At 53.6% G+C, this 27,689-nt stretch overlaps 1 long non-coding RNA gene across 1 annotated transcript; it reads left to right on the top strand.

Moving 5' to 3' along the window:
* The first annotated feature begins 10 nt into the window (after positions 1-10).
* Positions 11-27,689, top strand: LOC148164946 (uncharacterized). The gene is made up of 3 exons (XR_015766617.1): positions 11-248; positions 26,599-26,800; positions 27,578-27,689. It is a non-coding gene; the product is annotated as an uncharacterized LOC148164946 (long non-coding RNA).

The raw sequence follows: 27,689 nt of genomic DNA, 5'->3' as shown, positions 1-27,689 counted from the left end.
AGGACGTGGGGCCGCGTCCACGCTGACGGGAGCCGGGCCCCTCAGGACCCGCTGTGGAGACTTCGGGAGGACGTGGGGTCGTGTCCACACTGACAGGAACTAGGCCCCCTCAGGACCCGCTGTGGAGGATGTGGGGCCGCGTCCACGCTGACGGGAGCCGGCCCCCTCAGGACCCGCTGTGGAGGATGTGGGGCCGCGTCCACGCTGACGGGAGCCGGCCTCCTCAGGACTCGCCGAGGGAGGAGGAGGTGAGGAGAAGCCGCCTGAGCGGGGACTGCGGAGGGGGTGCGAGCTCGCAGGACCCCGCGGAGGAGGGGCGCGCTGTGTAGACGCCGGGGCTCTGTGCGCGGTGACGCGGGGTCCGCGCGGTGCTGTGCGCGGGGCTGTCGGTCTCCCCTTCCTGGGCTCGGATCCGCTCGGGGGTCCCGGGGTCTGTGTTCACGCGGCCCTCGGATTCGGTTCCGGGGCCCCGCAGCCGGGCTGCGGTCCGGCAGCGGCCCCCCGCCGCGGCGCTCGCGCTCCCCGGGCCTCGGCCCTGCGGGTCCTCCCCGCGGCCGCACCGTCGGGGTCGGGGCGGGGCTCCGCCTGCGGCACGAACGTCGGCGGCTCGGCTTCTCGGGGCCGCGCGGACGTGGCGGTTTGAAGAGGAGCCGACTCTGCGGGAAACCCGCCCGCGCAGCGCAGCCCCTCCCTCTCCGCACTCAGACCCCAGCCGCGTGTCCTCGCCGCCCGCGGGGTGCCTCAGGGCGTGTTACCCCCGACGGGGCGCCGTCCCGCGGACCCGCCACCGAGCCCTCAGAACGTGTCCGGTGCGCCGTTCCCGGCCGTAGCTGGGGTCCCGCGGGGGCACGTCGTCCTCCAGAACGTCTTCCTTCTCCCCGAGGGCGGCTCTGTCTGCGGGAGACGCCAGCTCCCCGTCCCCTTCCCCTCGGCCCCGGCAGCCACGTTGTACTGTGTGTCTCGGGACACTTCCTGTAAGTGGGACCACAGGGCGTCTGTCCTTCTGTGACTGGCTGATGTCGCTCAGCGTGATGACTTCCCGCTTCATGCGTGGTGTCGCCTGTGTCGGAGCCCCCTTCGTTTTTAAGGCTGAATCGCGTTCCGTGGTGTGTGCACCGCGTTTCGTTTATCCATTCGGCTGTCAGTGGACACTTGGGTTGCTTCCCCCTTTTGGCTGCGGTGACAAATGCTGCGCTGAATAAGGGTACTTCTCCTTTCGATTTTGGGGTATGTATCTGGGAGTATAATTGTTGAACCATACGGTCATTCTACTTTGATCTGTTTGCCTAAATGCCAAAATATTTTATACGTAGACTGCACCATTTGTCACAAGCAAGGTGTAAGGGTTTCCGTTTCTCAACATCCTTTCCAAAATTTGTTATTTTAGTTTCCTTGATTATAGAGATTCTCTTGTGTGTAAAAGGACATCTAACTGGTTTAAACCTTCATTTCCATAAACACTAAGGATGTTTAACATCTACTCATGTGCTCTTCACCATTTGTATGATTTCTTTGGAGAAAGGTCTATCCAAGTCTTTTGTCTATTTTAAGAAATGGGTCGTCTTTTTGCTGAGGAGTTGTAAACGCTCTTTACATGTTCTGGGCAACAGACTCTTACTAGATACATAATGTACAAATATTTTCTTCCATTCGGCGGGCTATCTGTTCACTTTCCAGATAGTATCTTACGATGTACAAAGATTTTTAATTTTTTTTTTTACATTTCTTTTTTAAGAGTGAGTGAGTGTGCGAGTGGTCAGGGGCAGAGGGAGAAGGAGAGAGAATCTTAAGCAGGCCCCACACTCAGTGTGGAGCCTGACGTGGGCTCTATCTCATGACCCCGAGATCATGATCTGAGTCAAAATTAAGAGTCGGACGCTTAACCAACTGAGCCACCCAGGCACCCAGAAGAGATTTTTAATTTTGAGGATATTATTTTATCTATTTTTTTCTTTGCTTTCTTACGCTTTGGTGTCAGATCTGATAGCATTGCTAGATCCAAGGTTATGAAGATTCATCCCCACTTATTTCTTCTAGAGTTTATAGTGTTACCTCTTACATTTAAGCCTTTAATGTATTTTGAGTTAATGTTTATATGTGGTGTGAGGTAAGGGTCCAGTTTCATTCCTCTGTACACGGATAGCCAATTGTCTAGCACCCTTTGTTGAAAAGACCCTTCTCTCCCCCAGTGTAATGTTGTCCACCCTTGTCAAAATTCAGTGGACCATAGATGAAGGGGTTTATTTCTGGGCTCTCACTTAAATTCCACTGATCTGTATGCATATCTTTTTTAAAAAAATTATTTATTTTTAAAAATGTTTTAAATTTAAATTCAATTAACATATAATGTATTATTTTTTCAGGGTGAATGCATACCTTTATGACAGTATCAAAATGTTTTATTTACTGTTGCTTTGTATTAATATTTGAACTTTGGAAGAATGACCTTTCACCTTTGATTTTCTTTTTCAAGATTGTTTTGGCTATTTTGTGGTCCCTTGAAATTCCATATGACTGTTAGGATTAGCTTGTGCAGTTCTTTCCAAAGGCCTTTGTGAATTTTCTTGGGAACACATTGAATTTCCACATTGCATTGTGTACTATTGCCATCTTATCAATAGTATGTCTTTTCATCACCGTGGGGTCCTCAGATTTATTTAGGTTTCCCTTTTTTTCAGCAATGTTTTGTAATTTTCAGCGTACAAGACTTGCACCTTGATTACATCTATTCCTAAGTATTTTGTCAACGATAATGTTCCCTAAAATGGAATTGTTTTCTTAAATTATTTTTTGGATGATTCATGGCTAATGTATACAAATAAGAGAGATTCTTGTGTATTGATATTAACTGGCTGTAATCATTTGTGGATTGTTTAGGAAGCTCTGTCTATAAGATGATGTCATCTCTGGTCTCTGAATAGACCTAGTTCTACTGTTTTCTTCCACATGTGGATTTCTTGCCTTATCATTCTGGGTAGAACTTTCAGTACGATACTGAGCAATGAGTGAAAGCCAGCATGATGGACTTGTTTTTGATTTCAGAGTAGAGCTGTCAGTCCTCAAAATTGAGCATGATGTTTGATTAGAGTTAGGGTTGGGGTTAGGGTTAGGGGCTAGGGTTAAGGGTTAGGGTTAGGGTAGGTGACCCTGTGACCCATGAAGCCCGACAGTCAGCATGCTAGAGCCAGGAACACTCCCCCTGTGCTGAGCTCCCCGGCAAACCCTGCACGTCCCCTCCCCTGGCTGACCCCCTGCAGGTTCTGTCCCCACCTGCCATGAGTTGAGCACCTTTGGGCACAGCCCTTGTTTCTATGGCCTACAGACTGGGTAGAATCAGCTGCATGGGTTTCTAGCCTCTAAGCCTCAGGCTCCCCTTTGTAAGATGGGGTCCTGATGGCTCCCATCTCTGGGAGCCAAAGGTAGGGAGGCCCCACCAGCAGACGTGCTCAGGCCAGGCCAGGAGGGTGGCTGTTGCTTAAAGCAGCCCAGGGCCTGCCCCCCTTGAAGAAAGTGCACACGTTCACGGCCCAAGTTTTGGGGTCCTGCTGCCAGCCTCTGGCAGTGACCCTCCTCCAGCCCTGTCCCCTGTCCCTGTGGATACATGGTCTTCCTGGAGATGTTCCTGCAGAGAGTTGAGAAGCAGTTCATGGTGGGACACAGGGTCACCTACTACGTCTTCACCAATCAGTTGCCCGCCGGGCCCCATGTGCCCCTCCGGGAAGGCCGGAGGGTGGTGGTGCTCGAGGTTCCCGGCACCCCGCGCTGGGAGGACGCGTCCATGCAGAGCACGTGATGATCCGCCGCTTCTGTAAGCAGCTTTTCCCATCATCGTGCGCTGAAATAAAGTTCTCAGACACCAATCTGAGCGGCCATGCAGAGCTGCCTCTGTAAGTAGGGCAGCAGCAGCTGGGTTCTGCATATCGCTTTTACGTCATTTTTTACCAGAAAAGCAAAGGCAGATGCCTCAAAGCGTGGGAAAGGAGGACAAAGGGATGGCAAGTACGCTGAAGCTGTGAAGCAGGCCTGCACCCTCCTCTACGCACAGGCACGCAGGGAGGCCGTCATGGGATCGGGGAAGAGTGGGACGTTTGTGCTAGCAAACACCAGGTGCAGGAAGGGGGGCACGGAGGGTTACATTCTTTCCTGGCTCCTAACCTTTGCCCTGCCCCTGGGGATCATGGGATCCTGCTCCTACCGGGCCATTGTGGTCAGTAGCCTGAGAACAGGAACGCTGCTGACGTTTCAGCTGCTTCCACAATCACTCCTTAGGGCTGACAATATATTTTCTAAGATTAACTCCACAATTCCTCTGTGAGGTGGACTACCTGGTGTGCACAGAGGTGGACATGAAGTTCCGTGACCACGTGAGTATGGAGACCCTCTTTGGCACCCTGCACCCCGGTTTCTACCAGGCGGCCCACAAGGATTTCAGCTACGAGCATTGGCCACAGTCCCAGGTGCACATTTCCCAGGGGCAAGGGCTACTTTGACTACAAGGGGGCCTTTTCTGGGGGGTCGGTGGTAGAGGTTCACCAACTGACCTTGGCCTGTCACCAGACAATGGGGGTCAACCTGGCCAATGGGATCGAGGCTGTGTGGCACGACGAGAGCCACCTGAACAGGTACCTGCTGGGCCATAAGCCCATTAAGGTGTTGTCCCCAGAGGACCTGTAGGACCCACAGCTGCTGGCCTGCCGCCAGAGGACCTGTGGGACCCACAGCTGCTGGGCTGCCCCCCATCATGAAGAAGCTGAGATTCATGGCTGTGCCCAAGAATCACCAGGACGGCAGCAGTGGTTAGTACTTGAGGAGTCGTTTTGGTGCCCACCGGGTCTTTCACTCGAGTTAACAGATGAGTCAGAAGGAAGGACGTCCTCAGTTAGGAAGTATAGACGAAGGTCAGAGTGGAGGTGGGCAAAGGCCTCTTTCAGAGAGCAGGGAAGCTCTGAGCTGCTTCTATACACCTTGCCCTGCTCATCGCTTCTGGCTGCCTGGCCCTGAGTTCTGTCCTTTCAATGAATTGGTCATCTAGTAAGTAACATGTTTCTCTGAGTTCCATGAGCCACTGGAGCAGATTATTCAAACCTGAAGAGGTTGTGGGGACCTCCAATCTGTAGCCCATAGCTCGGAAACAGGGGTGACTTCTCTGCCCAGCCACTGGCTGACCACTAAGTTAACAGCACAGGGATTCAGTAGCCATACACACAGCAAAGAATACAGACTTGACAAAGTAAGTTCAGAAAAGTCACTAAACCAACAGTAGCAACTACAACGAGCAGCAATCATGAAGCCTGGCGTGGGGAAGGTCTGATGTTCGGGATGCTTCCATTATAATAATCATAATCACACCCTGGACTTGTCACTGGGGCCAAGTCCCCTGGCTGGGGGCCAATAGCTCCTACATGTTCCATGTGCCTCTCTCCCTGGCTCCTCCAGCCATGCACTGTCCTGTGCTGCTTCCCAGCAGAGGTCCGTTTTCACCAAAGCCAGGAAGATGGGATGGGTTTTTCTGACTCCGCACCCCCCGCCCCACAGTGTTGCAAGAGAGGAAAAAGTTTTCCTCAACCCTTTGAAGGTCCCTGGCTGAGTCTGGAAATTGACAAATACAGATGGACAGGAGAAAAGCAAGCAAAATGTATTGATTGTTTTGGTGGGAACCTCACAAGACCATGACGACCAGCAGAGGTGACTGGAGCAGACAGCTCTTCTACCTTTTAGACAAAGAAGCAGTAAGTGTGTAAAGAATTGACAGACACAGGGGTTTGGACTAGGGCTCGTAAACGGTAAAGAAGTTAACTAGGAAGATAAGGGTTCGTTTAACCAGGTGTGTTCGTATAGACCCCGTGGTCCTAAATTCCTTGACTCTGGTGATAAGCACGTCATCCCTGTGGTCCGGGGAGAGAAAGTTCCACATGGGAGTCTTCTGACCTGCTTAAGGGAAGAAGGGCTGATGGCTGGGGGTCAGAGAGACCTTCTTGCTTCTGCTCTATGCAAAAGTTCTTTTAGCTTCTCTCTTTAATTTGCCAAGGTGCCATATTTGGGTTAGTGTGTCCTGACCCTCACTGGCCTGGTGCTGTACTCTGTCTCCTAGTATCCAGGATATTGGGTGTGCTGCTGTGGAGACCTCCCAGCCCTGGGGTAGCCCCTTGTCCAGGGAGGCGCCTGCCTCAAGGGGAGGGTTGCTAAGGGTGGCCGCCCCTCCTCAGGGAGATTGGGTGGGAGAGTGCAGATCTTACTTCGAGAAACTGACTTACATTTCCTAAAAAGGTCTACCTGACAGTGGGATCATACAGGAGTTCTATTTTTAGTATTTTGGGGAAAATCCATCCTTTTCCCAGCATGGCTGTGCCAACCAAAGTCAATTCCGGATGATTTTTACCTATAAACCAGAGATTTTTCAAGAACTCCAGCAGAGAACATGAGGAGAACATTTTCATGACCTTAGACAGGCAGAGATTTCCCAGGATGCAAAGTATACTGACCGTAGGAACAAACCGGTGACTTAGAAACTATGAAATGAAGAACTTGTTCTCCTTCTTCCATTTCTGGCTAGTGTGCTGGTCTGTGGCTCGATCCCACCTCAGGCAGCTGGAAGGTTGACCTCCCAGGTCAGCTACCACTGAGATGGCTACTGTTTCTAGAAATTCTTTGGGTGTGGCCAGGTTTCCCCACCTGTGCACTGATCAAGTCGGCGACCTCTAACAGTGGAGCCATGGGTCCTCCAGGCATGGTCCCCCCCAATCCCCCAGTAAAGCCATCCCACTGAGGGTTTAGGGGGACGGGAGCTGCCCCTAGGCAAAACTGGAGATTCTCACTGTCCCTACCTGGCCTTCAGATGCTGCCTCTGGTGTCTTCTTGGAACCCTGACCTGTCAGTTTTCGGCAGCTGGTCCAGTCGTACCCTCACTTTCTGGGAGGGGGATTTGGTGGAATCTGCAGTGTGTCCTGCAGCCCCACCAGGATCGCTTTTTGAAGGCACATCGTCTGGGCCATCTGAGGACCCAAGACTGTGGGTCTGTGGCCTGGAGGGATTCTGAGCAGCGCTGGTGGGATGGGAGGGCTGTAAGGCCCAGAGGCAGGTTTCCAAAAGCTGTCTGGGGTCCCCGGCATCCTACCGTTTTGGAATCAAAGCCCTGAGATCTTTAAAATGCCAGCCACGGTACAGCATGGGCCACAAAAACAAATGTCCCTGTGCACCCACCCCACCTAAACTATTGGCCATTTCTTGTCACTTGAGCTGAGTATAAAGGATTGGGAGTTGGGGCTTGAGGGGGGATCCTGGGCCAGACTTTGAATTTGGGGGACAAAGGCCATCAGACAATCTTGTGCTGAGCCTGAGGATGGGGTCTGTGTGGAGACCCCAGCTGCAGGCACTGCTGTCCACTGATGCCCCCTCAGGCTGTCCAAGTGCCCCTGCTGCTGGGGGAGCACCTGCCGCGTCCTCTCTGCAGAGGGCTCACTCCTGCCCCAGGTGCGCCTCCTCCTGCGAGTCACTGTCAGCCTGCAGCCTGGGAGGGTGGCTACCCAGAGTTCCTCCAGCTGCTGGGGGAACACCTGCCCCCTCCTCTTTGTCTGAGAGCTCTGTCCTGTACCAGGGGCCTTCTCTCCTGCCAGTCCCTGCCAGCCTGCAGCCTGGGAGGGTGGATACCCTGACAACCTCCAGCCCTGGGGACAGAGCCAGTGCGATGTGGTCTCCCAGCAGGTCTGAGCACCAGGCCCGTACATTGCTCACTCTCCTCCTGTGGGATCACTGTGCCACATCCTCCCTCAGGCTCCCTGGGCCCAAGTCCTCCTCTGCTCAGGGACCACTCCCTGCCCAGGCTCCACATGGTGAGACTGGGAGCAGGTCATCTGGACCTTTTGGACTCTCGCTTCCGTGCCCGTGACATGGGCACAGTGCAGCCTCACAGACTGCTCAGAGGAGACCCAGCGCAGGAAGACGCAGGCCGCTGCAAGGGAGATGCCAAGTGACCCCAGTGGGAGCGCACGGGACTTGCACAGGCCCACCAAGGTGCTGTCCCCGGAGGACCTGTGGGACCCACGGCTGCTGGGCTGGCCCCCATCATTCCCCGGGTCATGAAGAAGCTGAGATCCATGCTGTGCCCAAGCATCACCAGGACCCCCAGAACTCATGAGGCGCTGTCCCCAGAGGAGCTATGGGACCCACGGTATTGGGCTGTCCCCTGAAGGACCTGTGGGACCCGCGGCTGCTGGGCTGGCCCCTGTCATGAAGAAGCTGAGATTCGGGCCATGCCCAAGAATCACCAGGACACACAGAACTCATGAGGGGCTGCCCCCAGAGGCCATGCAGGACCCGCGGCTGCTGGGCTGTCCCCTGGAGGATCTGCGGGACCCGAGGCTGCTGGGCTGGCCCCCCATCATTCCCTGGGTCATGAAGAAGCTGAGATCCATGGCTGTGCCCAAGAATCACCAGGACATCTGGAAGTCACGAGGGGCTGCCCCCATCTCCATCAGGGGGTGCTGCCTTGAGCGGAGCTGTCAGAGCAGATTCCTACTTCTGTCCCCTTGAGGGAAACTGTGGAGCCCAGCACTGCTTGCACGGGCACGCCAACGCCCCAGGCACCCCTGTGCACAGGAGGCCTGCCTGGGGGCACACGTTCCTCTCTTTGTGGTCACTACATTTTGATCATTTCGGGGTCATTTGCAGCTGTGAACGGCTCCAGTTTTATGTCAGAGGTTTTTCTGTGTCAATGCTGAGCAACCATCTTTAAAAAGAACGATTGAGGGAAAAGGTTTTCTCTCTGGTTCTAAACAGACATTGCCTGTTGGGGCTGGGAGCAGCCCTGTAGCAGCCATGGAGCCAGAACAGGCGCTGGCCGGGTCTTCCCTCCTAGTCCTTACACCTCACCGCAGCCATGGGGCTTCAGGGTCAGGGTGCGCCGAGTCACCTCTCAGACCCCCCAGTGCCCTCACCACCAGAGGCCTTGGCCGTGGCCACTAGCTCGACCTCCAGGAGCGTGGAGCCCTCTGGGCTATATAAGGTTCCTGCCTTGGTTTTAAATGGCTATTTCTGGGCGCCTGGGTGGCTCAGTTGGTTAAGCGGCGGCCTTCGGCTCAGGTCATGATCCTGGAGTCCCAGGATCGAGTCCCACATCGGGCTCCCTGCTCAGCAGGGAGTCTGCTTCTACCTCTGACCCTCTTCCCTCTCGTGCTCTCTGTCTCTCATTCCCTCTCTCTCAAATAAATAAATAAAATCTTTAAAAAAAATAAATGGCTATTTCTATGCTGGTGTTTGTGAAATGTGGGCACTCGCTCTGTCTGGATGCGCGTCCCCTTGGGATTCCTCCGTGCCCACCAGTGGGTTTGCACTTGTGCACTTTCTCTGGACCAGCTGCCTGCACTGTGTCTTAGCAAGCACTTACTGAGCTCAGTCACCCAACAAGGGGCAGAGCGTGAGAACGAGAACTAAGATACAGGCTCCCTGCTCCTGGGCCCTCCAGGGATTTGCGACGGCCCCGACGTCCTGACTCATTTCTTTTGTATTGTGGTATAATGGACATACAGTTGATACCATGAAGCACGTTTCAGTGGCAATAAGTATATTCCCTGTTCTGCACCGGCTACTTCCGGTCCATTGCCACAATGTTTTCATCATCCCCAACTGAACCTCTACCCACGAGACCCTAACCCCCCATTCCCTTTCCCCAGCCCCGGCACCCAGCAGCTCCTTCCACCTCTGTGATGGGAGTGCTCTCCATCCCTCACAAGTGGGGTCCTCCAGTGTTGGTCCTTTAGGGACTGGCTTGTTTCACATGGCATAATGGCCTCAAGGTCTGTCCCTGTGAGCCTGAACCTGACCCCGCTTTTCCCCCAAAAGTGTGGCTCAGCCCTCTCCTGTCTGAGCCGAACCTCCTCAGTCCCCTCTGCTCCCCTCACCTTCCTCCTCAGCCTGAAGATGATCCCAGCCAGTCTGCAGCTCTGAAGACCTGTCCACTCCGGATGCCAGGCACATACCCCGGGGGCCTCGGGCCTCACCTGTGCCCCATCTGTCCACGTCAGGTGCCTGCCCCCTTCCCCCAGCTGACCACCTGCACCTCCCACAGGTGTCCCCATCTCAGAAGAGGGAAACACCAAGTCCAGACCCTTGGAGTCCTCTGGGACTTCTTGCTTGCTACCAACTCTCCCAGCAGTGAAGTGGCTACTGGAGGACATTCAATGTCCAAAACATTTAAAGGCATACGTGTTGCCTTTAGGCATTGCCTTTAGGCCTGCTGCCTAAGGCAATGGATAACAGTTGGGGCAAATAGAAACCAAGCAGAATCACCGGAAGAAAGGCTGAGGAATGAGGAGCTTTAGGGAAGAAGGGTCTGGAAGCTCTGACTGCCCCTACCTGACCTTCAGATGCTCCTCAGTTACTCCTGTGCCTCTGGTATCTTCCTGGAACCCTGACATGGCTGTTTTCAGACAGCTCGTCCAGCAGCACCCTCAGTTTCTGGGAGGTGTATTTGCTGGAATCCACAGCGTGTCCTGCTGCCCCACCGGGATCGCTTTTTGAAGGTGCATCGTCCGGGCCATCTGAGGAGCCAAGACTGTGGGTCTGTGACCTGGAGGGATTCTGAGCAGAACTGGTGGGATGGGAGGGCTGCAAGGCCCAGAGGCAGGTTTCCCGAAAGCCGACTGGGGTCCCCGGCATCCTACCGTTTTTGAATCAAAGCCCTGAGATCTTTAAAATGCCAGCAATGTTACAGCATGGGCCAGAAAAGCAAATGTCCCTGTGCACCCAACCCCACCTAAACTATTGGCCATTTCTTGTCGCTTGAGCTGAGGTCAAAGGATTGGGAGTCAGGGCTTGAGGAGGGTCCTGGGCCAGACTTTGTATGTGGGGGACAAAGGCCATCCAGACAAGCTTGTGCTGAGCCTGAGGAGGGGGTCTGTGTGGAGACCCCAGCTGCAGGCACTGCTGTCCACGGATGCCCCTCAGCCTGCCCCAGTGCACCTGCTGCTGGGGGAGAGCCTATCCCCTCCTCTCTGCCTGAGGGCTCTCTCCTGCATCAGGTGCACCTCCTCTCTTGCCAGTCACTGTCAGCCTAGAGCCTCGGAGGGTGGCTACCCTGACACCCTCCAGCCCTGGGGACAGAGCTGCTGTGGGTGAGATGCGGTCTCCCAGCAGGTCTGAGCACCAGGCCCCCATAGTGCTCACTCTCCTCCTGCAGGCTCACTGTGCCACATCCTCCCTCAGTCTCCCTGGGCCCAAGTCTTCCTCTGCTCGCGGACCATCCTTGACCCATGCTCCACACGCTGGGACTGGGAGCAGGTCGTCTGGACCTTCTGGACTCTCGCTTCCATGCCCGTGACATGGGTACAGTCTGGCCTCACAGACTGCTCAGAGGAGACCCAGCACAGGAAGATGCAGGCCACTGCAAGAGAGATGCCAAGTGACCCAGAGGGAGCACACAGTCCTTGCAAAAAGCACTGGGCTCACGGGACCCAGCATGGGATGTGGCCGTCAGGCCAGGGGGCACAGGGAGTCCTGGTGGGGGTGGCACTGGTGGGGAGGCCATGGAAGGGTCCCAGAAGAGGCAGGAGACAAGGAAGACGACAGGATAGAGCTTCCCAAGGAGGTTGATGGAAGGAGCAGAGAATCGCAGAGACCCTTGGGAAAACTCAGAGGCCCTGGAGATGTTGGCTGAAACGTGTCATTTGGTCAGAAAAGTTGGGTCACAACACCCCAGTTGACACTGGATGATTTACTCTTTGTTGGTTCTAGGAATCAGTAGGTACCTGCCAGTAGAACTCACATCGCATGAAGTCTAGGATATACTTACTTTTCATCACTTTTCAGGACTAGATTTTTCTAGAGGAAGTCCTAAGCATGGGTCTCTCCATTCTTTGTGCAACTGGCCTGTGTTTTCAGGAGCAGATTCCTGGTGCTCATCACCAGTGCTAGCCCTGAGGACTGCCCCGTCACCTCCCACAGTGGACGTGACCATGTGGTTTGTGGGGTGCTCACTGATGAAGCCCCAGTGCTCAGTACACAGCAGGGACCCCAGATCCTCTGCTGAATGAGGGAGGATGGGAGAGAGGGAAAGAGAGAGGGAGGAGGGAAGGGAGGACGGGAGGGGTAGAAGGGAGGGAGGGAGGCAGGGAGAATGGGAGGGAGGCAGGGAGGCAGGGAGGGAGGGAGGGGTGGAGGGGAAGGAGAGGGAGGGGGGAATGAATGAGGGAGTGAATAAATGATGCAGGGAGGGAGGGAATGAAACCACAGAAGCTGGATCCATACCTCAGGAGCCATTATTTGGGGTAAGGTCCAAGGGCATCACAGCCCGGGCCCTGGATGGTGGCTCAGGGCACGTCCATCTGTCCTCCCAGTGCTGACCTTCCTTCTCCTTGCACCCGCTGTCATCCTGGATCCTCTCCCCCTCCTCCTCAAACAATTCTCAATGTTCCCAGGGGCAGGGTGGCAGGAGGGGTGGGTCTCAGGAGGGGCTTCCCGGATCCTGTGCCCCGGATGACACTGGGACAGTAGCTGCAGGGCATTCTATCATGAGGACGGGGACCGTGGATCCCGTCCATCTCCTTGGGCATTAGTCTTGGTCCATTCCCTGCTCTCTCCAGCACCGCTGTGATGAACACTCCTGACAATACATCTGTGAAAACCGAGCCAGAGTTTCCGGGGGTGAGTCCGAGGCTGAGCATACCAGGTGATGGGTGCACCTGTGGCCTGGGATGGGTGCTGCTCACTGTTCTCCCAGACAGGGGTGCCTGTCACCGTTCTCTCCAGGGGACCTCTACTTCCTCACGTTCTCCCCAGGGCTGCTGGTCCCCAGACCAGACACCTGCCGGTCTGAGGGTGACCAGCGCTGCCTCCATAGGGTTTCCTTTGCCGGAGCCCTTCCCCAGGAGCTCCCGCATCTCTGACCCATATTCCCTGCATGCCTATCCTTCCGCCTTGGACTTGCATGTGTTTGGTCTCCGTCCCTGTGGAACCCAGTGACTTGGAGCGTGGTTTGGACCAGAGTCAGGTGAAAACCTTCTCTGGCCTTGGGTTCTGAGCAGTGCTTTTGCCCTTTGTGGTGTGTCTTCCAGCTTTCTGCATTTCCCTGGTTTCTGTGTGGGCCACAGGAGGAACCAGCGTTTCCTGTCTGGGGTCAGGCTGTGGTGGCCCAGAGATTGTGCCCATAATTCCTAAAGTGGCCTCTATGATTACATGTGATGTGCAATCCATCGGGATTTCAATATCAAATAAGTGAAATTCTATGTCAAGTAAACACAGGAGAAAACGAGTCCCTTTTGAAAATAGGTGGGCAGACACAAAGGCCCTTACTGCGTGATTCCACTTATGGAATCATCCAGAACAGGTAAAAGAACAGAGAGAGAGAAAGCAGTTTAGAGGTTGCCAGGGTCTGCGCTGGGGGATAAATGGGCAGGGAGGCCTTCTGGTTCGGGGACTCCTTTGGGGAATGAGATATTCTGCAGCAATGTTCTGGGGTGTGGTGGCACAGCGTTGGGCATGTACTTAATACTCATGACATGTCAACTGAAAACAAGTAATTTTATTTAAAACAAATAATAAACAGTATACAGAACATGAAAAGATAAAATAACAGTTAATATGAACCAGAGAGAAAGAACATCGGGGGAGGGGATGAAACACTCTGATGAGGCGTCAGGGTCCGGCAATGGAACTAAGGGGATGAAACACTCTGGTGAGGCGTCGGGGTCCGGCGATGGTACAAGGAGCTCTCCCTGCAGGGCTGTGGGCTCTGGATGTGGCTCTGGGAGCCCTGCAGGAGCAGGAGTACGGGCAGGGGTTAGGATAGGGGCAGGGCTGGGTGTAAGAGCAGGGCCAGGGGCAAGGGCAGGGGCAGGGGCAGGGAGAGCGGCTCTGGCAGGGGCAGGAACTGTGGCAGGGGCTGGGGCAGGAGCAGGTGCCAGTTCTTCCTGGTCCATGCCAGGCTCTCCGTGCGCAGGTGCTTGGTTACCTGCCGGCTCCTGGTGTGCTCCTGAAATCGCTGTAGGCACCACCCCTCCCCCCAGAGCTGCTGATGGAGTTGGAGCCAGCTCTAGGTCCTCAGAGGGTGGAGCAGCTGTGAAAAGAGAAAAACTCACCTCTGTGCCTACTCTCCATGGGCCTTTGCAGAGACAGAGCCCAGCCCAGGGCCTCCCAGAGAAGCCACAGCCGGGAAGGAACCCTCACAGGGACATCTCCCCGACTGCAGTCCACCCGCTGTGTGCTCTGAGCCCAGTCTTGCTCCTGGCCCCACACCAGCCTCTGGGGGCTCCTCCCTGTGGGGCCAGGAGCGACCCATCCCCACACACCACAAACACCCAGCCCCAGCCTTCTCACCCTCAGCCTTGGCCTCTGTGGGCTCTGGCTCCTGGACCACTGACCGGTGGACAACCACCTGGGACAGTGGTCTGGGTTGTGTAGGAGGTCTTCCCCTACAATCCCCAGCATCTGCTCCTGGGGACCCCTGTGGGGTCACCCCCTCTGTCGAGGAGACGGAGGGCGTGTCCAGCAGCCTCCTCTCCATGTCCTCCGTTGCCTTCTGCAAAGACAGGGACCGGTAGCCGGCCCAGAGGTATCACAGCCCTGCCCGGCCATCCGCACTGTCCTCCTGCCCAGTCCCCCTGCTGCTCCCAGATCAGACACACACCTGTGCGTGCACAGCCCTGCACCCGGGGTGCAGTGACCCATCTCTGCAGGGCTATCGGGATCAACCTTGGGCAGAAGGGGCAGTGCCCGCACACCCCATCCCACCAGCCAGCCTTGACCTTGAACATGACCTGCCCACTGGGTATCTGACCCCTCATCAGCCTGCTCCTGCTCGGGGTGGCCCCACCCCCATGACCCCTCTTTACACACACACTCACACACACACGCACACACTCACACACGTGCACACTCACAGACACACACAGGGAGGGCACCTGGGGCTACACAGGTCATCAGAGTGAGTGGGGCTGGGTGGCCGGCTCTGGGCCTCCTGCTGTCACCTTTCTGTCCTTCCGACCAAATGGCCAGAGGCGGTGGGGAGTCCTGACATGAAATCCCCAGCGGGGGACAGCGCCCTCAAGGCGCGCCTTCTTCCACCTGCAGCCTCGGGACCTCGGCAGGCAACACGTGAACATTTTGCCATTAAGATCTCCAATGAAATGAGCTGGGCGGGGGGCTGTCTGTGGAATGTGGGTGCCTGGTTACCGGGGTTCCAAATTCTGTTGGGCTCTGTTGTCAGGGAAGTGAGGTCACCACTGCCTGGGGTCCCCTTACCCAACTTCCTCCTCACACAAGAGCCCCCCGAGGGGCCCCCTCCCCCGCTGCGGAATGCTCACCCTCCCCCCATGCCCCATCCATACAGTGACACCCTCACAGCCCACCCACAGCCCCGGGAGGCCTGGGTGCAGCCGGTGTCCCTGCTGTGAGGACACAGAGCTGGGTTCAGACCGGACTCTTGCGCATGCCCAGGGCTATGACCCTGGACAGACCCCGTGCCTCTCAGGGCCTCCCCAGGCTCCCCATCTGCACATCGGGGTATTCTGGCTTCTAGTTCTAGGGACGCCATCAGGGGTAGGACCTTACACGTGTTCCATACCTGCTATCACAGGAGGCTGGTGCATACTTGGCAATGCAAGGATGAGCCAAGGAGCTGGGCTTGGCATGGAACACAGCTCAGAGGGGCTTGGGTCTGCTCTGGGGTCCAGGCAAAGCCACCCCCCTCCTGCCTGTGTCCCAGCCCCCGTGGGAAGGTAGGAATGAACTGATTCTGACCTTGTCCTCTCACAACACAGACTTCCAGGGGCTCCCATTAGGGTTAGGCTCAGGTCCCAGGGCCTCGTCTGTGCCCGTGTGCTGGGCAGTCCCCACAGTGGCCCCTAATACCCCTGAGTCCTGGTCACACATCCCTGTGGAATCCCCTCCCCTCGAGGGTGGATGGCCTATGTGACGGCGCTCTCCGGAATAGAATGGCACAAAATGCCGGGATGTCATTTCCAAGCTGGTGGAGGAAAGTCTGTGACTTCTCCTGGTTCCCTCTGTCCTGTGTTCATTCTCTGTCTCCTTCTCTGTCTCTGTGTCTGTGTCTCTCCCAGGAGCAGGATCTGTGGGTTCCATGGGCGATGTGAGAAACCTCAGCAGCCTCCCTTGTCCCCGTTTCCCTCTCCGGTCCTGGTGCCCCATTCCTTCCTAAGGCCTCCTCCCCCTGACCAGAGCAGTGATTCTGGATCCTCTTCCACATGGGGACCCTGAGGCTGCAACAAGGAGGGCCCTGACCTTGGTCTCCAGACTGGTGGCCCAGGGCTCTGCCACGTTCTGCGTAGCCAGGTCCTCAGCCTCCCAAGCCCCGAGTCTGTCCTCTGCTGAGAAGGACCAAGAGTGAGTACAAAGCATTTTCCCAGCACTGGGATCACAAAGGGTCAGGGATGGAGATCCAAGGCCAACAGGCTCTTCTACAAGCCTGTGGGACCCTTGGGACACTGCATCTCTGCAGCCCAAGTGACAGCAGAGGAAGCTGAGGCCTTTTGGGCTCTGGATTTGGGGGTGGGTATCTCTTCCTACTCCCAAGTGCCCAGGGTGGTGGTGGACACCAGAACCCAGACCCTGTCTTTTCCCAGTGCCCTGCAACCCCCTGGGTCCCTTGGGGACCCCTGACCATCAGCCTGGGCTGTCTCCCCTCCCCATGCTATGGATCTGGGTCCTTGCCAGGAGTCCTGATGCCCTGCCCCATGGCCCAGCTGTCTCCAACCTCTTTCTTCTTTCCCCCTTGTCCCCCACCTCGCTCCCAGGGTGTCCTCCCCTTCTGACCCCCAGCTGGGCAGTCAGAGTGGTGTGTGTGTGTGGGTGGGTTTGCAGGTGCGCATGCCTCTACATGCCTGGGGATGCCAAGGTCATGTCCCCACATGGGACATGGTGGGTAGCTCTCCCCGAGGATCTGAGCGGCTCTCACCCCCAAAGCGAACCTCATGGGAAGGTTGGGGCTGGCCCAGGACTGGAGAGCAGCCCTGCTCCTTGGGCTCTGCACCCCTCATTTGTCCTGGGCCAGTCCCTGCCTCTCTTGACCCAGGTTCCCAACTGTCCCTGAGGGTTGGACATGGAAACGCTTGAACGTGGCCGCTCCTCCAGGGGTAGGTGGGGGACAGGTGCACCAGGCACCCAGACCTCCCCACCGAGAGGGCCAGCCAGGTGTGTCATGGCCAGGTGTGCAAAGGAGACCTGCACGCAGCACCTGTATGGTGAACCAGGCCTGCAGCGGATGTACATGAGACCCATGGCTCTGCACCTGACCGGTCCCCCACATCCCCTCACCACAGCCAACTGCTCTGTGGCCCCAAAGTCCACTGGGCCCCGCAATTACACCCACCCTGGGCTGCAGGCCTTAGGGTGCAAGGCCAGGTGGGTAGGACATCTGGGGACGCACAGGTCATTGAATACCCCTCCCACCCAGCTGGCCTGGAATGCAGACTCCCTCTCAGGGTCCAGCTAAGTGCAGGGCTGGGCCAGAGGACCTGGAGGCATCAGTGGAACCGACTCAGGACAGGGAGAAGATCAGTCTGCCCCTTCCCCTTCTCCTCTCCTCCTTCTGCCTTGTCTTCCTGGCAGGATCCGGGACAGAGGTCCAGCCTGTCTCTGGCTGCAGCCCCGGCTGGAGTCAGAGGGGCGGGAAGGAGGCCGGGGTGGAGGGGCCCACCAGCAGGATGCCCGAGTGGGAAGGGGGTCGTTACTGTAATGAGGGGCCCCATGGGCATTCAGGGATTTCAGCCCTTTCTAGACATGAGCAGTGGCCCCAGGACTCGGCCCCTGCCCCATCCTTCACTCTCCACAAGGCCCTGCATCCTCCCCAGCCCAGTCCTGGTCCACAGCCAGTCCTCCCTCCGGCCCCAGGGGCTCCACGGGCTGTGAAATCATTACAAGCTGGAACCAAGCCATCCCTATGGGGCCTGGTTCCGGGTCCTGCAGCCCCACAGTGAGGAGAGGTCAGGCCAGGCAGGTGCGGGGAGAGGGCAGAGTGGACTCTCCCTGGGGGCCATGGCTCCCTGGTCAGTGCAGACCCTGTTGTGTGCTGGCCCCTAGGGCACCCAGATTCCAGCTCCTGGTCAGGCTCCGGGAGGGAGACCAGAGTGTGGCTCCTGCTAGCTCAGACGTGTCACTCTGTCCTGTAGCTACAGCCTGTCGCACCAGCTGGACTCCCCCTCCTAGTCGGCCAGCTCACCTTCACGGTCAAGAACAGGCCATCACGAAGGTCAGGAGCTAGTGCGTGGCTGGTCAGGCAGGGGAGGGCTCGCTTTCCACTCAGGGAGTCTCTGGCTGGTCTAGCAGGGGCTCTGGAGGGCTGGCTTTCCAGCTTCTCTGCTGACCAGCTCTGGGACTGGAGCCATTTACCTCCCCTCTCTGGGCCTCGCTCTCCTCCTCTGTGCAATGGGGTGATGCTCAATGATCCCTCCCATGGCAGGAACATGGGGAGTGCTGGTGATCGACGTAAGCTGGGCACAGAGCCTGGATTGCAGAGTGCAGAGGGGGATGGTGAGCGGTGTGGGCAGTGAGCACTCCTTCCCCCAAAAGCAATTCAGCTTTTCCATGCAGCCACCAGGCCCCTGGCTGGGAGCCCAGGAGCAGTGGCCGACCACACTCCTGACACCAGGCCCCTGCGTGTGGCTCTTCCTCAGCACTGGGAACACGGTGGGGACCCTGGCACACGGGGCCAGCTCCTCTCTCTGAGGGAAGGAGAACAAAGACTTTCCTTGGGGTCCCACAAGGCCCCGTAGGCCTAAGAGGGGAGGAGGCTGCCCCCAAACAGTACATTGAAATTCTGCTTCTGTTAGAACCTGAGCGTTGGAGTTTGGTTCTTTCACTTGCTGGGCTGACGAGACACACTTGCTCTCCATGACTCCTCCTCAGATGAAGAGCTCTTGCAGGTCCCGGGAGTCCTGGACCTGGGGAGGGGAGAGGGGACAGTCCCCTCCCTGGCTCCTGCAGGAGACCTGTCCTCCCAAAGACAGGATGGTTTCGGGTCGTGATCCTGGGCCAGGGTTGGAGACAGCTCCTCACTGCTCCTGACTCTGGGGCTGAGGGGGCCTTTCTCAGGCATAGCAACGCCCACGGAAGGCTGGGGCTTCAGAAAGAACACATTTCTGGACTGGTCCCGCCCCAGGACGGTGGCTGCCTTCCCCAGCTCCGGAGGAAGAGGGATATTCTCTGCTTCTTTGGCGGTGGTCCTCTGACCCATGAGCAAGCCCTGAAAAGTCTCTAGTCCTCCTCTGGAAGTGCACCAGCCCTGAGTGGGCCAGTCACTGTCCACACACGAAGACAGACAACGTTTTGAGGAAGTGTGGGAGGTGATCCTGTGCAAATGGCCTGCAGGTCGGTGGGGCTGGGTGCTTCAGTGCCCTCCAGTGGACCCCCTTTCCCTGGATAGGCATCCTCCTGGAGTCTGGTCTCTGCCGTTGGAGGTCCCTTCCTGCTGGTTTCAGAACCAAGGGAGAGACTGTGGTGTGGCTTGGAAGGCTCCACCCCAGCCTCCTCCCTTTTGCACACATCACTGCTCCCCAAGAAGCAGGGGCTGTTGCTCCCGCATGCCCCGCACAAGGCTGGTTTAAGGCACTCATTCCCTCCAAGTCCCAGCCGCTCTGGCTCCGTCACATACATCATGGCCACAGCTGCCTGGCTGGGCGAGGAGTCCAGGAGAGCTCTCCTTTCCCGGGATCAGGGTTCACACTCCTGGCCAGAGAAAGAAGTCCCATCTGTCCTCTGCTACAGAAGGTGAATTCCTGGGCCGGGTTGCCCTCAGGTACCTGAGGACATTGGGGTCCCCTGCAGGTCCCCTGGAAAGAAGGGTGTTGGGCACCCCAGGCCTGGAAAACAGTGAGCAGCACCCATCCCAGGCCACGGGTGCAGCCATCACCTGGCAGTGCTTGGCCTCAGACTCTCCCCCGGAAACTCTGGCTGGTTTTTCACAGATGTGTTTTCAGGAGTGTTCAGCACAGCGGTGGTGGAGAGAGCAGGCAATGCACCAGTACTAATGCCCAAGGAGATGGATGGTGGCTCAGTCCGTTAAGCCGCCGACTCTTGATTTTGGCTCAGGATGTGATCTCATGGTGTGGGATCGAGCCCCACGTAGGGTCTGTGTTCAGGGCAGCGTGGGCTCACGATTCTCTCTTCCACCTCCTGTGTCTACTACCACTCTCGTGCCACGCTCTTTCTCTAAAATAAATTAATAAAATCTTTATAAAAATGGAATCATACAGAATGTACTTTTAAAAAATGGTAAAAATCTATCATAAGATCTCACTGATATGAGGAATTCTTAATCTCAGGAAACCAACTGAGGGTTCCTGGAGTGGGGATGGGTTGGGAGGGATGGGGTGGCTGCGTGATAGACATTGGGGAGGGTATGTGCTATGGTGAGCGCTGTGAATCGTGTAAGACTGTTGAATCACAGACCTGTACCTCTGAAACAAATAATACATTATATGTTAAGAAAAAAGAAGAAGATAGTAGGAAGCGAAACATGATGCAATATATGGTGATTAACACAACATAATAAAAAAAGGAAAAAATTGTAAAAATCATAACATTGATTTTGCCATTGTAAACATTTTCAGTATAAAGTCCGGTAGTGTGAAGTCTATTTACACTGCTGTGATACATATCTTGAGAACATTTCATTTGCAAGTCTGAAATTCTGTACTCATTATTATTTGTTTTTCATGTAGAAAGCATATTTATTTATTTACTTATTTAATTAGGTTCAGTTAGCCAACATATAGTACATCTTTGGTTTTTGATGTAGTGTTCAATGACTCATTATTTGCATATAACCCAGTGCTCATCACAACATGTGCTCTCCTTAATACCCATCACCCCCAGATACCCCATCTCCCCACCTCCCTCCTTTCTGTAACTCTCAGTTAGGTTCCCGGAGTCCAGAGTCTCTCGTGATTTGTCTCCCTCTCTGATTTCTTCCCATTCAGTTTTCCTTCCCTTCCGCTGTGGTCCTCCACACTATTCCTTATGTTCCATATATGAGTGAAACCATATGATAGCTGTCTTTCTCTGCTTGACTTATTTCACTTAGCATAATCCCCTCCAGTTCAATCACGTCAGTGCAAATTGTAGGTATGTATCCTTTCTGATGGCTGAGTAATCTTCCCTTGTATATATGGACCACATCTTTATCCATTCATCTGTTGAAGGGCATTTCGGCTCCTTCCACAGTTTGGCTATTGCAGACATTGCTGCTATGAACATTGGGGTTCAGGTGTCCCTTCTTTTCACTACGTCTGTATCTTTGGGGAAATACCCAGTAGTGCAATTGTTAGTTAGTAGGGTAGTTCTATTTTTAACATGTTGAGGAACCTCCATACTGTTTTCCAGAGTGACTGTACCTGCTTGCATTCCCACCAACAGTGTAAGGAGGGTTCCTCTTTCTCCACATCCTCACAACATCTGTCGTTTCCTGACTTGTTAATTTTAGCCATTCTGACTGGTGTGAGGTGGTATCTCATTGTGGTTTTGATTTGAATTTCCATGATGGCTAGTGATGGTAAATGTTAGTCGTTTTTATGTCTTTTTTGGAGAAATGTCTGTTCATGTCTTCTGCCCGTTTCTTATTGGATTATTATTATTTTGTTGTTGTTGGGGTGTTGAGTTTGAGTTCTTGATAGATCTCGGATACCAGCCCTTCAACTGTAATGTCATTTGCAAATATCTTCTCCCATTCCATGGGTCGCCTCTTAGTTTTGTTGACTGTTTCGTTTGCTGTGCTGAGGCTTTTTATCTTGATGACGTCCCAAAAGTTCATTTTTGCTTCTGTTTCCCTTGCCTTTATAGACATGTCTTGAAAGAAGTTGCTGTGGCCGATGTCGAGGAGGTTACTGCCTCTGTTCTCCTCTAGGAGTTTGATGGACTCCTGTCTCACTTTGAGGTCTTTCATCCATTTTGAGTTTATCTTTGTGAATGATGTAAGAGAATGGTCGAGTTTCAATCTTCTGCATGTGGCTGTCCACTTTTCCCAGCACCATTTATTGGAGAGACTGTCTTTTTTCCATTGGACATTCATTCCTGATCTGTCAAAGATTGGTTGACCATAGAGTTGAGGGTCCATTTCTGGGGTCTCTATTCTGTTCCATTGATCTATGTGTTTTTGTGCCAATACCATCCTGTCACAGATTTGTAATATAGATTGAAGTCAGGCATTGTGATGCCCCAAGTTTGGTTTTCTTTTGCAACATTTTCCTGGCTATGTATCCTTGGCTGCATGTTCTCATTTAGTACCATGTACTTGTCTTTCCAGCCCTTTCTGGCTTGCCAGTTCCCTGGTGTTATTCTGACATTATTCTGATGTTCCTCCCTCCGTACGTAAGAAATCTCTTCCCCCTGGCTGCTTTCTGTATTGCTTCCTTGGTTCTAAGATTTGCAAGTTTTCCATTTTTAATTCTAATAGTGTATTTATAGACTACTTTGGATTTTCTATGTACACCATCATCTTATCTGTGAATAGTCACAATTATCTCCTCAATGGGTATTCTTTTTGTTTCTCTTGGCTTATAACACTTGGGAGATTCTCCAAAGTAATGTTGACTAGAGTAGCATTGTTTGAAGATTTTAGTATACCTTTCGCAATATCCGATAGAAAAACAGACAAAACATTGGTAAGAAATGTGACCTATTTGACATATATGGAACATTACATAGTAAGTGCAGAATACATTATTTTCAAGTGGTCCTAGAATATTTACCCAAATAGCCGATACGTTGGGCCGTGAATCAAGTCTACACATTTTAAAAGCCTGAAATTAACTAGATTATATTCTTCGACCACAGGGGAATTGAGCCATAGTCATAATGAAAAGAAAACCAGGAAGTCCCTCAATGTTTAAAACTTAAATGTAACTTTGCTACATATCCTAAGGGTCAGAGAGGGAATCACAATGGAAATTCTCGATCTTTCCTACATCAGAGCTCACAGACAACGGCATTCTATCCATGAAGAGCACTATAAATAAGGTAGACAGGAGTTGAGGCTTAAGTCCGAGTTCTGCCTGCCTCAGCCACACCTGGCAGCCTTGGTATGTGGTCGCCCCCGGCTGCCCTTTCTGGCGGCCCTGAGCTAAGGGGGACAACATGGCCATGTGGAAATGGGAAGCTCCACACTCCTAGTGATGATGGTGTCTCCCACCCAAGCTGCCCTTTCTGGTGGCCCTGAGCTAAGGGGGACAACATGGCCATGTGGAAATGGGAAGCTCCACACTCCTAGTGACGATGGTGCTATTGTATTGTCCTCACCAGTCCAACAACATGATTTCTGAGTGAAAGATGACACAATAGCAGCTTCTTGACCTTCCTTAAGGTTTGAAAATCATCTTGTGAGTCATCTATTAGAAATAGGGTTTCAACACGTGTTCATTTATCTGGAAAAGAAATAGATCCAAATAGTAATTATGGCTTCCTGAGCACCTGCCGTTGAGCGCCATCACACTGGCTCTTTGTGGAATTCTCCCTCTTGAACTTCTAAACTATGAGGTAGGTATTATTAGTCACATTTTCTAGATGGTAAGTCAGGGGCTCAGAAACGATATGAGTCACAGAGGATTTGAGTGTCAGAGACCTAAGTGGGATCTCCAAACTGACTCCAAATCCTTTGTTATTCCATACACGGTACTATTTCCCTCTTTTTTTTTTTAAGGTTTTATTTATTTATTTGAGAGAGAGAGAGAACGACAGAGCGCAAGAGCGGGAGGGTCAGAGGGAGAAGCAGACCCCCCGCCGAGCAGGGAGCCTGATGTGGGACTCGATCCTGGGACTCTAGGATCATGACCTGAGCCGAGGGCAGTCGCTTAACCAACTGAGCCACCCAGGCGCCCTGCTATTTCCCTCTTATCTCTGGTCTTCTCTATCTGGAAACATATCAAGGATCAGGAATTTTATGTTGTGTGGCCAACTGGAATGAATTCAGTTGGCCTTTTAACCTCTGCCCATCGTAATTGAAGGATCTTTGAGTGAGATACTCCACGATCTCTAGGAATAGAGACATTATAATATTTTTCTAATATTACAGTTACTGAAAGAACTATCTTTTTTTAGTTGATTCAGGCTCTGGTATGATCAGAGTGTACCGTAAGAGAGGTCTGAAATAGTATTTAAAAACACTCAGCTCAGCCTCTTCTACAAAGTGAGACCGTGCTTATAAACACAGCTGAAATAGTCTCTTAGCTACGATTATTTCCTTCCCAACCATCGTAGCGTTTATATGGTATGACTAAGACTTACATTAGTCAAAATCAGCAAGGAAAGAACTGAGACAGTGTATCCAAGCTTTAGGAGCACTTCATGTTTCCATTAGTGCTGTGAAAATGAGCTACTGTCTTTTATTCTGTAGTCTAAGGGAATGGTGCCAGACATCTCTAAGATGTCTAGTAGTTCTAAAATTCTGACTTTAAGTTATCTGTGTGCTTCAGAGATTTGGGCAGGAGAAGGGGAGGAGCCCAGCGTCTCTGAACCCCTCTGTTACCCGTGTGGACCATGGAACAGGTAAACTTCTGTAGGCATCATTTTGATTTCTTGGTACTATCGTTAAAGGTCCTTTTGTCTCAAGTTCCTCCCTTGAGTAGTAATTCTAATGATAATGGAAATTTTAATCTTTTACCATCCATGGGCCCGGATCCTGGGCTCCCAGAGAAGCTATCCTTTAACATTTTACCAAGTTCCGAATGGGCAAAACCTCAGAGCGTGGGTCCTATTTCTGTCCCAAGCACATATTGTACATCTGGTTTGAGAAGAAAAAGATAACCCAAAAATGCCATTGCAAACATAAAGATAAGAAAAACGGAAGAACCTCTCTGGCGCCCATAAGATTAAAGTCATACCGACTTGCACAAACGGAAAGCATAGGAAGAAGTCTATAAGTTTCTGGAACGTTCTCCCTCATGACGATGTGTAACTCTGTATGTAAAACAACACAGAACAAATATATAAACCTGCCCCAGATGTTCCTTCCCCGGAGCACTCCCTTCTTTCTGGAGATTGTGTCTCCCAGGCAGCTGTCCTGCGGTGGGTTTGAATAAAACTCTCTTCCTTTCTCTCTCAGCTGTTTAAAAGGGTTTGCTCATTTAGTGTCGACAATAACAATACGTTTTCATTTTAAGTGAAAAATAAATGTTCCTGGTTCACGACTCCAACAGCACAGAAGGGCGGCTGTTCTTCATCCTGGAGCTTCCCTGCAGAACCAAGCATATGTATATATATATTCCAGCATAAACGGGCTCATCCTACAAGGATGCTTTGAAGGTCCAAGAAGCACTATCCACTCCATGGGTGAGACCAGACAGTGAAGCTCTTCCCGCCTAGAAAATTACTTTTTGGCTTTAAAACTGCCTTGGAAATGCGTGAAACCATTGCATTTCCTAAAGCCCAAAGCCTCGGAAGGTCCGAGTGTGGCTGACCTTGCGGGGGGCCAGGAACAGCTCTGCAGGCAGGGTTGGTGCAGGAAGGGAAGGGGCAGGGCTCTGGGGGTGGTCTGAAGCCCGAGGCGTCCGCGGAATGGGCCGGGTGTGTGCCTGGGGCGGACCCCGCCCATAACCCCCGCCCATGCCTGCGCCGCCAAGCCAGGTGCTGGCTTGAGGAGGGGCCTCCTGGACCACCTGCGGTCGCGGGGAGCCGCGGGCGTGAGGGCGGGTTGGCCGGTAGAGGCAGGAACGGCATCCAATGGGCTCGGGGCACCACCCTCCCCGACCAGTCACCGCGTGGGGGTGGAGCTACCTCTGAGGGAGGACCCGGAGCTGCCCGGGGGTTGCAGAGGTCTGGCAGCTGGGCCCGCTCCCAGAGAGTTCCCCTGTGGCGTTCCCGGCTGGGTGAGAGCACGCTGTGGGCTGGGGTGGGGGTCCCCGGGGGCAGGGTGCGCCCTGGATGGGAGTTGGGGGTCCTCGAAGGCGGCGGGGAGCGAGCTAATCCCGCGAACTCGGATGAGTTTTCTTTTTCCCTTGAAAGCCCTTCAACTGGCGGTATCCCCCAGCCCCGTGAACTCCAGGGCCCCGCTCACCCGAGTTTTTGTGGGATGGGTTGCGGACATTTCAGGGTTTGCCTCGTTCCCCTGGAAGAGTGCACGTAAGGACCGCACACAGTCCCCAACTTCAGTGGGGTGCCCCCTGTCCCCTGGCACAGTGCAGGTAATGGACCTTGAGCAGCACCCCGAGTTCAGCAGGGTGTCCCCTGTTCCCCCAGGCACAGGTGTGGTGGTAACAAGCCCAGAGCTGTCCCCCAACTTCAGCATTGTGCCCCATGTCCTCAGGGGGATGGTGGTAATGGCCCCTTATGATCGTCTGGGAGGGCCCTCCGTGTTCCTGCTCCCCCAGGCACAGGTGCGGTGGCAACAAGCCCCAGAGTCATCCCCCAACTTCAGCATTGTGCCCCGTGTCCCCTGGGGATGGTGGTAATGGGCTGACTGGGTGGTGCAGGAGGATCCTCCAGGTGGCGGCCTGGAGGCTGGAGTAAACCAGACTCCACTCAAGTTGCATGAGGAACAGATGAGTTGAGGTGTTCATTTGGAAGAGTAATTTCGCTTTTCCAAAAATGTCAAAGTCATTGGTCTACACTAGAATGAAGATAATGACTACTTAAAAAACAAGCATGTGTTTCCCCTTCTCCCAGAAACCGGAGCAGGTTTGCAGGCCATAGGTCGGAGGTGCCTTCTCATCCCCACCCGACAGCACTTCTCTGCTCTGGCTCCAGGAGACCTGAAGTTCTGAACATCAGCATGTGAGTCAGTGATGCAGCTTGTCACAGGACGTCAGCGTTCAGAGAAAGCAGCAGGTCCATTTGGCACAGTGTCATCATCATGTCAGGACAGGAGGTAAAACCTCTCGTGAACCCCAAACCTCCTGGGCTTTCCTCTTTTCTCTAGTTGAGCCATGAAGTAAAACTTCAGTAGCTGTCAGCATTCTCCATTTGGTGCAGGAGTTAGTTAATTTCCCTGCAGGTAGAAGATTGCAGGTGCAGGGGATCCCATTTTCTCTATTCACTTACTGCTTACAAAATAGATTCTGATTATCTGTTTCCTAGAAGTAACCTTTATTAGAAAGGGAAGGTGAAATTTACTCTTTGTGTGTTTTTAACATATCATTTGTGCCTTCATCTAACAGCGTTTATTCATTTGGGCCTAGGATATGGTTGAGTGGCCAGCATCTAGAGTTAGTTGGCTTTTTGTCGTAGGATACAGACTCGGATGATGTCTTGTCATTTGTCAAAGGTGATGTTTCATAATTGATTAGTCTTTTCATCAGAAGAGTTACAATTAGGGTCGAGGGAAAAATCAAAATTATTCAAAGCAGCCTTTTACTGTTTAAAAGTTGAGCTTGAGGGGCGCCTGGGTGGCTCGGTCATTAAGCGTCTGCCTTCGGCTCAGGTCATGATCCCGGGGTCCTGGGATCGAGCCCCGCATCGGGCTCCCTGCTCCGTGGGAAGCCTGCTTCTCCCTCTCCCACTCCCCCCGCTTGTGTTCCCTCTCTCGCTGTGTCTCTCTCTGTCAAATAAATAAATAAAATCTTTAAAAAAAAAAAAGTTGAGCTTGACTTTCTAGTTTTTCTATATGTGTCATCTAGATATTTTGACATGCTGATTTTCTCTGTAGCTTCTTTGGTGGTGGAGTCAGAAGGAGAGTCTTTGAGAATTCTGGATGCTGGTGGCATCAAGGGGCTTGGCGTCAGGAGCACTGGGTTGAGTTCTGGAACTGCTTGCCTGAC

This window comes from Eumetopias jubatus, unplaced genomic scaffold, assembly GCF_037043125.1.
Source record: "Eumetopias jubatus isolate StellerSeaLion01/CBP00866 unplaced genomic scaffold, mEumJub1_p1.0 scaffold_1, whole genome shotgun sequence".
Lineage (NCBI taxonomy): Eukaryota > Metazoa > Chordata > Mammalia > Carnivora > Otariidae > Eumetopias > Eumetopias jubatus.
This window is presented reverse-complemented; position numbering and strand designations above follow the sequence as displayed.